Below are 12,513 nucleotides of genomic sequence, written 5' to 3' on the forward strand. Positions count from 1 at the left end.
TATAACCTGGAAGAACAATATATTCATGGCTGCTTCGAACGGCTGACCAGTCACGTGCTTACAGCTGCTGAGTGCTGCTTCCATCAAAAACGAAAGAAAGAAAGAAAAAGAGAAATAAATAAATAAATAAATAAAGAATGAAAGTTCTCCTGTGATCTTTCAAAACGGTTATCCAATGCATTTCTGTTTGTGGGCCACTGCTTAATACAATGTCACTGTACAATAACCTAATCAATTTTGACCTAAAGGATGCTTGACACTGCACCTCTTTGATACTTCCAGCAGCAGTTTCTGACCGTTATATTGAGACTTTACAAGGCTTATGCTCTAAAGATAATTTTTAAAAGTTTCATTTAAGTGTCTTTGGCGCTGTCACAGATATGCCATAACGGAATTAACTGACGACATCAGCGCCTAAAGAGTTAACGGCGATGGCTGTTACATTCCCCCAAAGCTTCCTCAGCGGCTTCAGGCGAGATTTTCTGGTTTATTTCTACAGGCTTCCCACGTAAAAAGTGCATGGAACCAATGAATTGCATCCTCAAGATGGCGACCCGGGCCCTGGGCACAGCGTCGCCATGTTATCCGCGTCTCTATCGGGCCGCGTATACTGCCCGCGTGCGCTGCATGCCGTACGATAAGCTCGTTCCACGCTGTCAGGTATTCATGACCTTCGCGGTTTGATGTGACGGCTCTTGAGATCGAGACTATCTTACCACGCCATGAACATCGGAGATATCAGCCTTGCGCCGCTGTGGCGCTCCTCATATAGGTGATCTTATGTAGCCGTAATGTATGAGGTATAGTACTTCTATCATGACTGCACTGAAGTTCCATATAAGAGCAATTGGCGCACGTTGTTTGCAACAAGTAATACAAAGACAATACTCAGTTTAGCGTAAGATTACCTTTGTTAGCCTCCGCACCAGAAAACCCGACACAACAGCAACAACAACAACAACAAAACCACGCATAAATGTGCTCGTTATATATCTGTATGTTTCTCCTCGATACTGATACTCACACCGCGTACTCCGAGTGACTAATGGGACGCATCGCTTGGTCAAGGATAGTGCAATGTGTTGCATCTGGGTCGCAAGCCCCAAGGGTAGCGTTGGCCTGGCGGTCTGGGGCACAACTGGAAGCATCCGAAGGTCCTGGCAAAGCATGAGTCGACTGCTAACAGAACAACTTGTTTATCCTAGCATCGCAAAAGAGCGGCCGGCCAGGTCGACCGAAGTGGAGAGACGGGAGAGCACGTTACTCGACGGAAGAATTCGAAGCCTCCTTCTTGGCGTCCGGGGGCAGATGCTTTTATACTCTCGGAGTTGAGGGCAAGAAGGAACGCCTCGATAGAGGCGCACGTGACGGCGGGGCCCGGACACGTTGAGATGAGAAGTGACGCATCCGCCGGGCCGGCGCCGGTGAGACCTCCTCGCTTCACAGTTGGGGAGCTCCTCTCCCCGGCTGCCGCGCTTTGACAAGCGTGGGCACCAACATGCACACACACACACACACACACACACACACACACACACACACACACACACACACACACACACACACACACACACACACACACACACACACACACACACACACACACACACACACACACACGAAGACACGTGGCATGGACGCGCTTGGCAGGAAGCGTTGCGGCAGCGCTGAACGGGCCAAAATGTCCACCGCTTTGAACGAAGCCCCGGCGTCCGTTGCATCCGCGCCGGCTATACCGCGCGTCGTAGTCGAAACGTAACAAATGTATGGCCACGACTGGTAATGCAACACCGACCAAACACGCTCTCTGTTGCAAACCGTAACGATGCACGTACCTCACATGACTTGTTGTGATCCCCTTTTCACTTCACAACATCAATATCTTTTTTGTTATCGCTGCTGAGAAAACAATGCGTTGCAGTTGTTTCTCCAGCTTCGTCAGACTTTACCTGCTGTTCTGTGGGGGGGTCTGTTATAGACTTTTTTCGTTTGGTTGTTATTTAGAAATTAATCCACCGTCAATGTATTTTCTTAATTGTGTAAGTATCTACGCTAAGGATTCTCTTGTTCTGCATCCTTCGTCCAATTCCCTGCAAAGTAACATAGGTGAAAATACGCTGGCTAAACACTCTGCATATTGAATAAAGAGCTTTATCTCTCTCTCTCTCTCTCTTGCTCTGCATAATCTCAACGCCTGTCAGGTGACCTAAGCTCAGTTCTCTGATGCTGCGGCGAGTGAAACATGGCACTCAAGCATTCCCGGTCTCGGTGCTGCCACGAGCACGCTCTCGAAACAGTCGTGCTCAACGCCGGTGGCTATTGGTGTTTTGCACCGAAATCATAAGAAAGAACATCCCCCATCCTACCCATGCACTGAAACAAACTATCCGGCGGTTTAAGAGCATGCATCTACACCTGTTGGGATTGTGAAAAAAAAAGGAACGAAAAAGAAAACAAAACAAGCACTGATGAAGCAAAACGTCCACGGAAGCGCATGACCCGTTCGGTTTAATCTGAATCCTACTATTCCTGTGCATCTTGCCTCCAGCGCTGTTTTGTGTCGCATCTCTGTATCACCACCTCATTTTACTTATTTTTCTTTTTTTTTCGTTCCAAAGATGCACTAACACCAATTCTCCCAACTTTGATTTCTACTGCGGTTTAACAGCCCTTTTCTCCCCTCCCCCTCCGCCCGTACAAACCTAGCCCCTGCACTTTAATATACTTTCGATGAAAATATTCCTGACTCATCTCAACAGAATTTTAGACGTTTCACGAATTCAGATGTACTCGCTTAAAAGTAGCAATGTTGTACTTTTGAAGTACGCTTGATGTATATGGAAGCAAAACTAGACGCAGCTACTGGAGCGCACATTTCACTTCATTTAATTTATTTCCTCCTTAAGAACCCAACGACATTACATAAGGTGGGACATAGAGACATGTAAACAGGAGATAATTATACAACAGAAAGTTTGACAAAAATATGCGATCACAACAGCTATGACAAGAAACCAAAACAAACCAAAAACAGTTTTGAACAAAAGTAAATCTACATTCAAGATAAATACAGAGTAAAATAGCAGTTCGTGTTGAACATTAAAGGCAAACAAATTACGCCGCGTGACAAAGAACAAGTCGTAATTATAGAAGGAAATGAACGAGAAAATCTGAGGAAACCTAAACACTGCTTATGTGTTGGGAATGCGAGAGAATATAATCCCCATTTGAACGCTGTTGAGCGGTCCTTCGAGTTTTGCGCTGCGAGTAATGTACCATTACTGTACTTGCTGCTCGAGCCAGCAAGCAGCAGCAGCCTGCGGTGCCAACGCCGCATGCCGCTGCCGTCTTGCGCGACGAGAGACCGAGGAAGCGGCAGCGGCCACCGAGGCCGGCAGGTACCGCAGCGGTGCGTGCAGCAGAAGCCTGCGGGGCTGGCTCGGGCACCGCGCGCCGGCTTCCGAGAGCGAGGTTGATGTGGCGTCGCGAAGATGCCCCCTCCCCTCAAGCAACACCTGGCGCGCTATAGTGCGGCAGCAGGTGCACCCTTTCGCCCACGCTGCTTCGTCGAGGCGCGCTCGTGACCTGGCGTCGCAGCCAATGGGATACAGACTACAGACGCCAGCTTTTTCGCTCAATTACCCATTTGACGCTTTCGCATCAACATTTAGGAATGTAGCATTAGACGTGCCTTCAAGGTATGTATGATGTATTTGTTCAGGAGTGAGAGTGTAGGAAGTTATGCAAAGTGAATAGATAAATTATCGCGGAATTTTTTGTGGTCGGTGCAAGGAAGTGTGCGATCCGGGAGGGAATTGTACAGCACTGGTGTGTTGGGGAAACATGAAGCGTTCAGAGATAACGTGCGACTGCTTACACTAGCCATTGTTTGGCTATGGTTAATGCGAGGGCATACTCTAGATTGTGTTTTTAATGGCACATGGCATGATTTAGGGTGATTGTAAACAAAATGAACCAGGCAGAGACGCGAGATGCCACGTCGCGACTCGAGCGAAGGCAAGAAGAGGGATTGTTTGTTCACGTAACGCTGACAATAAGTCGAGTATTGTCACGTGGTGGTGACGTTGAAGAACACAGTAGCAATACTGTAAAAGACAAAACTAACTTTTATTGGGCGAACCTGTGCCCACAAAAACAGGCTACACTTATAGCACAACGATAGCGGCGAACACGGTCGGCGATCGTCGAAAACCTGATCAGCGGGTCCAGCGCATCGGCTTTTATACAGTAGTCATCGAATGTTCCAGACTAATCGTTGGGACCCGCGTGCCTTCCACAAAGTTCTACATCATTCGCGTCACGCGATGAAATCAGATAACACAAGGTTCGGCGACAACAGATAGCGGATAGAAGCATCGATAACTTTCCAGAAATTTCGGATACATGCAGGCGCGTCCCGCGCTGTGCGATAAGATTTGTTAGGTGGCGAAACGTGGTCGCCCGATAAACATAAGTACACGTGTCAGTATTGAGAGGTGATGAAACGAGTGGCTCGGTTTCGGATAGATTCAAGCTGTACGGTTGGATAATAACTTGATGGGTAATAAATGGAAGGCGCAAATTCTAGCTTCGGATGGACGAACGTTAGATATGCAAGTTCTTTAACCTCACGAGATGCAACACTCAGGTTTCGCTGTAGATAACCCAGTAATCGGGAGTCATTGGAACAAATAGTTTCGATGTGAGTTATCCATGTTAGCGATGATGTCATGTGAACACCAAGGTACGATGATGTGGTGTCATCCAGCACTTCTCCACTCAAAGCAAAGGTCTGATTATGCTTGTATAGGTAACGTTTATAAAAAGGTAAACTGGTGCGTTGGGAAGGTGTTTCTTAATTTAATTTAGGCTGTCGAAAAGGTTATCACGAAAAAATTGTCGGGAGACTGGTAGCAAATGCCCAAAACTAGTTTCGTTGAAGTTCTGCGTATGGGAACACATGAAAGTTCTAGGTTATCGTCGTGACAAATGTGGGAAGATGACAGAGCATTTCTAATGGCGATGAGTACCCTTGCTCCTTTCCTCCGTTCCTGTTGTGGCGATATAGCGCGAAGTTGAAATCGAAGGAATAAACCTTGCTATGGCGACATGGTTTCATAATACTTCGTGAAACAAAGATACTGTGATGGATTGAGTAAATGTCGAATGTGAGAATCAAATAAGCCCTCCGATTTACCCTGTCCAAATAAGCCTGCTGAATATCATGATAAGATGATCACCTTCAAATATAACGTAAGTTTAACGAAAAGAAGGGACAGCAAATTCGATCGGAACAGCGGCCTTCTTCTCTGGTAAATCTACACGTCAGCCACCTTGGTCGGCAACTTAGTTGTACTTGTGAGAGACAGCTTTTGTGTATACACATGACCGCGCTCATCTTTGCACCCCTTTTATAAGCCTCTATATTTGGCTTTGAATATTGTGCCTCAGAAGTGCAGGTGCGTTCAATGCAGCGGGTTTTTGAGAGTTGCAACTTCTCATCAGAGCCTGACAAGGTTATTGCTTTGCGTCGTTGTAGGCTCGCTGGACATTATTAAAAGGCAAATGAGGGAGGTGCTGCAAAGCGGGCTTTAGTGAGGCGCATTGATGTAGCCCCTCTGACTTCGGCTGTGCTTAAAGTTTTGAATGGACGCTAAAATTGCAGACCCCTGCACTTGGGCTTCGCACATTCGTTATCCGTCATTTTAATGTGCTGGAAAAACTTCAAACCCAAAAATAAGAAGAAGTCCAGCAGAACTCATCTGACGGTGAATGTCGACGTTAATGCGATTAGCATTGAATCAGGGTACTGACATGCCGTATTGCGAACGACAAAACGCGCCAGGTTTGTGGCGTGTATACAGCCGGACTCCTCTATCGCGCTGCGCCATGGTGATGATGATGATGATTTCTTGGCGCCACTCTTAAAACGGGGCGGTGACAAATAGTCATCCAGCCTACTTGAGCTATTCAGCTATGCCATACATGCTTTTAAAGCGAAGCTTTCTTTGCTTGTTCCTTCGACTTTCCCACTGCTGCTGCTGCTGCTGCTGTGGGCTGCTGTCGTGCATACCGTGTCGGGGGGTGGCTCAGAGCGTATATATAGGTCATAGGCGCGAGTAAACGCGACGGGAGAAACTCGTTTTCACCCCACCGGATGAATGGATGTTATGAGCGTCCCTTTGTGAAAAAAATACAGTGTGAACTCCCACAACCAAATTTTCTGATCCCCTATTGCGAATTTTGCTTTTGTACGTCTGCGTTTTTTGTTGTTTCCCTACTTTTCTTCCACCAATCTTCCAATCGCCTCTTACTAATCTCTGTTGTGGACATGTTTACTTTTCCCCTGGTCTCGCCGAACCCAAGAGCTTCAAGGAGGCCAATGTGGTGCCTAAATCGACCGCTGGGCAGACGTCTTCACATACGAATAAAACATGCTCTATCGTTTCTCTAGCTTCACCGCAGCAAGCACATGCTTCTTCTTCCTTCTTATATCTCGCTTTATAGGTGCGTGTTCTAAGGTATCCCGATCTCGCTTCGAAAAGTAATGAACTTTCCTTTGAGTTATCGTAAATTGTTTCTTTCCTGATTTCGTTTTTTCCTCTTAAGTAGTTACTCATAGCAGGTTTCTTTTCCATTGCCGCCACCCATGAGATTATTTCAGCCTCTCTGACTTTCCGCTTGACGTTCTTTGTTGCTGTGTTGCCCATCCTACAGGCCGCATACTTGCTGGTAAGCTTCCTAGTTCTTTTCCTCCACTGTGAATCAATGTTTTTCCTGTACAGATACCTCAACACTCTCCCAGCCCATTTACTTACTTCCATATTCCTCACTCGTTCTTCATAATCAATTTTACTGCGAGCTTCCCTCACTTCAAAACTAGTTCAGCCCATGTCACCCTGCACAGCTTCATTTGTAGTCTTCCCGTGAGCGCCCAATGCGAGGCGTCCCACTGACCTTTGGTTCCGATCGAGTCCAGATTGTACCCCTGATTTAAAGCAAAGAACCACATTTCCAAAAGTAAGTCCTCGAACCATTATACCTTTCCACATACCTCGGAACACCTCGGACCTATTGTATCCCCATAGCGCTCTGCGCTTCATTATGGCTGCCACCATTTCTCTTCCCCTTCACTGTTATTGTTTTTTCCTGTGTTTCCATATATCTATTGCCTTCGTTTATCCATATACCAAGGTATTTACATTCCCTTACCCGAGGTATTTCCTGGCCCTGTATCACCACTGTCTGTTCCCTGTTTTCATCGAATACTATAACACCTGATTTTCTAACACTAAATTTGAAACCTAGATTGTTGCCTTCCTGTGCACAGATATTAGCCAGACGTTGCAAATCACTTTGCTTGTTAGCTAGCAACTCAATGTCGTCCGCATAAAATAAACATGGAAGCTGCTGCTCTACTACTGTACCCGCCGGTTTGTATGAGAGATTAAACCCGATATTACTTCCTTCTAGCGCCCTGTCCATCCTCACCATGTACATAACAAACAGCAGTGGAGGTAAAGGGCACCCCTGCCTCAGTCCCTTGTTGATATCAACTTTCTCCTTGCTCCTCGTCGCTTCTCATTCAACGCAAACGGTATTTTCTAGGTAAATCTCTCTCAAAAGCTGTAGACAATCGTCACCTAAGCCTTCCCCTTCCAGAATATCCAACAAAATGTTGCAGTCTACGTTGTCATAGGCTCCGCTAATGTCTAAAAAGGCCACATATAACGGTCTGCTTTCTACTTTCGATATTTCAATACACTGAGTAAGAACAAATAATTTATCATCCAAACGCCTACCTATTCTGAAGTTCTACCAAAATGCCATTATTCTCTGTTTATGCTTGAAGCTTTAATTTGATAACCTGCTTTGCTAGCCTGTATATTACCGATGTAATGGTCAACGGTCTATACGAGTGAATTCTATCTTTCTCCCTGTTACCTTTTTACATTAATTTCATTCTACTTTGTCGCCAACTGTCTGGTATTCGTCTATCTTAAAGTTTTTTCCACTGCTTTCACTAGAGCTTCCTTACTTTTTGGTCCTAGTTCATTAATCAGCCTAACGGGAACCTCGTATAGCCCTGTGACTGGGCGCTTAAGAATTTTCTCTTCGGCTTTCTTCCAGTTGAAATTTGTCAGCACCAGCTCCTTTTCCACCTGGGTATCTTTCATGCTCTTTTTTTCTTCAAATACAACCTCCTCATTGCCTTGGAAAGATTCGGCTGTTATTTTTCGGATGTAATTTATTGCCGCTTCACTTCCAGTTTGTTTCCATCTTCGTCTAAGATATGTTGTTGTATTGTTATTGACTTCCTGGCTAATAATTTTATTTGGTTCCAAAATATTCTAGGTGCGGCCTTCTTTCCCTCACGTATTTCTGGCAACCAACGTTCACTTTCACCTTTTATCTTTGCTTTCACCACTATTTGAACCATAGACTTTTTCTCCCGGTATATCTCCCATTTACTGGCCACTTCATCCTGCGGCAACTGCGCCTTATTTGCCTGCCTCTGCTCTCGGGATGCTTTCTGTCGTTCGGCGATCGCTTCTCCTATCTCCCTGTTTCACCAGCTTTTCGGTTTCTTTTTTCCTTTACAACGAACATGTTGTTTCTCTTTACGTATTTCTGTCGTTGTTACGCTTAGATGCTCACTATATTCCCACTCTTTATTTGATCATTTGCCAAGTTCTTCCTCGACTCTAGTGACTATATTTGTTATTTGTTCAGCGTTCAAATTTGGGCTGGCCATTTTGCCCTCCTTTCTCTCTTTCCCATCTACATATTCCATTTTCAAAATGATGCGTTTATGCTCACTCCCTATGCTGCTATACCCTTCCTCATCAATGACCATTTCTCTCAACTTATCACGAATTCCTTAGGTCATCAGAGAGTAATCAATGGTGGATTGCCGGTTTCCCACTTTCCACGTGATCTGCCCTTCACGCTTAGGCGCTGTATTCACGATAACGTGGTTATGTTGCTCACAGAGGTCTAGCATTGACTTCCCGCTTTTATCGGTATGGTCATCTAAATCCTGTATGTGGGCATTCATGCCACCTATTAGGATAATTTCAGCATCATTACCGAAACCCTTAATATCAGCACTTATGCATTACAGTAACTCTTTATTCTTCTCTGTGCAATTATTTCCGGTTCACAAATACGTAACGCCCAGCCATGTTTTTGCCCACTCATTGTACCTGATAGCCAAAGATGCTCTTGACATTTTGAATTTACTCTTTTCCATTTGGCTCCCTGATGGATGAGCATTCCGACTCCCCCTTATTTTCTTTCCCACTTAGTTCTGTTGCACCCTTCCGAAACATAATTGTCAATCACTGCTGGCTCTTCCGAGTCTCTAAGCTGCGTTTCTGCAACCGCATAGACCCCTATTTGTTCTCTATTTAACTGCTCCTCAATCTCTGCCCACTTTTCCTTTCTTCTGCCGCCCTGCATGTTTGTGTAGCCTATTGCATGGCGAGCTCTCTTTCGTGCTTTCCTCCTTCTTCTGTTATTGACGGCAATGCTATACTGAGGTTCCCTTAGGGGACCGCGTCGAATGTCCACAATGCCCTCTGGAGCTCCCTGGTCGTCGCCACATTCGCCGCTTGACAGCCCTTATCATCCGTGTCTCCCCTCAGAAGCATTGTAAAAACTGCAGCGCTTCCCTTTCTACTAACCTGCGAGGCCAGAGGAGACGCAGATAGAACTGTAGAGAGGAGAAGAAGAGGAGACGATGGGGAGGGAGAAGAGGCAGTTCCAATATAAGAGAGGGGGGAGGTTACGTGAGAAGTAAAGGAAACCCCACTACTATACGATAGCGGTTGTGGGGAAGCAGCATAAGCTTAAGTTCAAGGTACGGTACAGCACGTTGCTGCTATTTACGAAAAATAAACGCCATGCAAATATGTCAAGCGGGCAACTTACACTCGGCGTACAGAAGCAGAGTTGCATTAATTAAAGCGCACCGCAGGGTCCAGGAGACACTACGGAAGCGGTCGACCGTCAAATCAACACTTCTGTGCCCGCTGCGTCAGCTTTGCAGCTACGGCATTGCTAGACGTCATGGATTTGATCCTACTCGTGGCAGCCGAATTTCGACGGGGGCGAAATAGAAAACGCACGTGAGCTTGGGTTTCGAAACACGTTAAAGAACATCACGGTGTCAAAATTAATCCGGAGTCCGCCACTGCGGCTTGCCTCATAATCCGAGTGTGGGTTTGGCACATACAGCCCCATAATCCAATTGAAGTTTAATACTTCTGCCACAATGCGATGTGCCATGTGAGGCAATGACAACGCTAAACCCTCTCAGAGGTTACAACCACGCCTCAAGCTAACACCTCTCCCTGTGTGTTCTGTGTACTACGCAGACAAACAGCAGTGGTGCACGCAAGGTAACAGTTAACATCAACTAACCACTCTCGTGTTAGCCTAAACGTTCAAAAAAGTAAGCTTTGGCCGTCAGCATCATCGCTTATTATCGTCAATCAAATCATCCAGCACGGAAAGCTTCACTTACATCGATTCCCACAGTGCGTGGGATCTGCATAATTCTGCATCTGGGATCTGGGATCTGGGATCTGCATCTAGCGTTTTTGTATATGCCTCACAAATTTTTTTTTCTATTCCACAAGACTTCTCCATCTACTTTGTATTGCTACCTATGCATGCAACGGATCCGGTCGTATCAATCTCTTCCCTTCTTTCTTCCCACCAACACTCTAAACGTCTCTTGTTTATCTCGGCTGCTGACCGGTTGATGCTTCCGTCCACTTTAAGTCCCAGTGATTCTGGAAAGGGTACGTTACCTACGGGTCTCACTGGGTGAATCCCTTTGCATTCATAAGGATGCACTCAGTGATCTGCGGTTTTCTTTTTTTTGCTGCAGCATACACATGTCTCATCTTGTTGTGAATGTTTGCTGCGGTATGTTCTTGTCCTTAGGCATCCAGCTCGAGCATCAAATAGCAAGGCACTGTCCTTTGTTCTATCGCAGAGATTTTTCCTTCTAATTTTTTTCTTCGCACTCTTGTAAATATCCATGGTATATTTATTTCCATTCTTTGCATCCAATTAACTGTCTCTGTTTGGCTACCTTTCTTCCTGATCACTCCTGGTTGTCTATTTACAGTTTCAATTATCCTGTACTTGGTTGCCGACTTTCTTGACCCCTTCCTCCATACTGTGTCCACGTTTTTCAGGCACAGAAACTTGTGCACTTTAGCCGCCAATTTATTTTGATCCATGTTCCTGAGTCTTTCTTCAAAACTAATTTTGCTCTACGCTTCTCCGACTTGAAAAGAGGCCCAACTCATGTCACCCTGCATTGTCTAATTTGTGGTTCTACTATGGGCTCCCAAAGCCAACCGGCCTTCCGATCTTTCACTCGCTTCAAACCTCGACAAGGTATTTGATTTTAAGCACAGAATGACATTTGCGAACGTTAGCGCTGGCACCATTACGCCTTTCCAGATTTCGTGCACCACCTCATATTTATTGTGGCCCCAGAGGGTTCGATGTTCTATGTTGCTGCATTCTACTTCCCCATTATTTTCAGATTGGCTTCTTCAGTAAGTCTTTCTTTAGTTTATATTGTTTGACTAAGGGTATGACTTGCTCTTGAATTGACAACACGTAATTGCTCGTCTCTTCATTAATGATCAAAATTCCCCATGTATCTGTGCTGAACTAAAGGCTTGGATTTGTCGCTGTGTTGCCACAGATATTCACAAGTGTCTGTAAATCTCTTTTATTGTCCGCTAGTAGCACGATGTCGTCCGCATAGATCCGTCTGGTGACCTTCTGTTGCACCATTTGTTCATTACGCATGTAGGATAAACCAAACCCTAATTCTCTGTTTTCCAGTCGTCTTTCTATGCCCTTAACATAAAGCGGGAACAACAATGGAGACAGATGACATCCTCGCTTCAGACCTTGTAGAATGTTCACCACTTCATTTCATTTTCGGCCTTCCCATACAATTTGTGTGGGGCGCTTAAGCACAGGTGCTTGTGAGCGTGGCTGGGCCGCCGACTGAGTAATGCAGAACTGATGCTGTACTCAGAACATTAATATGAGAGTACATTGTGCTTGAAACTTATACAATGCTAAAACACTAAACTCTAAAGTACAGACGCCATGAAAAGCCAGAAATGCTAAATGCTTAACCATAGCTAAATCAACAGCGAACAAAGCATTACGTAAGTAAATAAAGAAGGCGTGATTAACAGAATATGACGAATAAAGCTATTGTAAACACAGTAAAACAGAATTGCGGAGATCAAAACTGGTATGCGGACAAGGGCATGTGCTTCATTCGTCTTCTAGAACACATAACCTTATGAACCGATCTAGCCAGCTGTCTCATTCTGTTGAAGTAAGGCGGAACAAAATTGAGCGCATTTTTTCCATGCTTTATATACACACGTGAAGTATTAAATTGTTCTGTGTGGTGCAAATGGGCGTGTTTTAATGTTAACACGTTTAAAATACCCTAAAGAAAAG

At 45.3% G+C, this 12,513-nt stretch overlaps 1 protein-coding gene across 1 annotated transcript in view; it reads left to right on the plus strand.

Moving 5' to 3' along the window:
- LOC142580004 (sushi, von Willebrand factor type A, EGF and pentraxin domain-containing protein 1-like) overlaps nt 1-12,513 on the plus strand; it is a 916,641-nt gene that overhangs the window by 281,747 nt on the left and 622,381 nt on the right. The gene's annotated exons all lie outside the window — the stretch shown is intronic.

This window comes from Dermacentor variabilis, chromosome 1 (assembly GCF_050947875.1).
Source record: "Dermacentor variabilis isolate Ectoservices chromosome 1, ASM5094787v1, whole genome shotgun sequence".
Lineage (NCBI taxonomy): Eukaryota > Metazoa > Arthropoda > Arachnida > Ixodida > Ixodidae > Dermacentor > Dermacentor variabilis.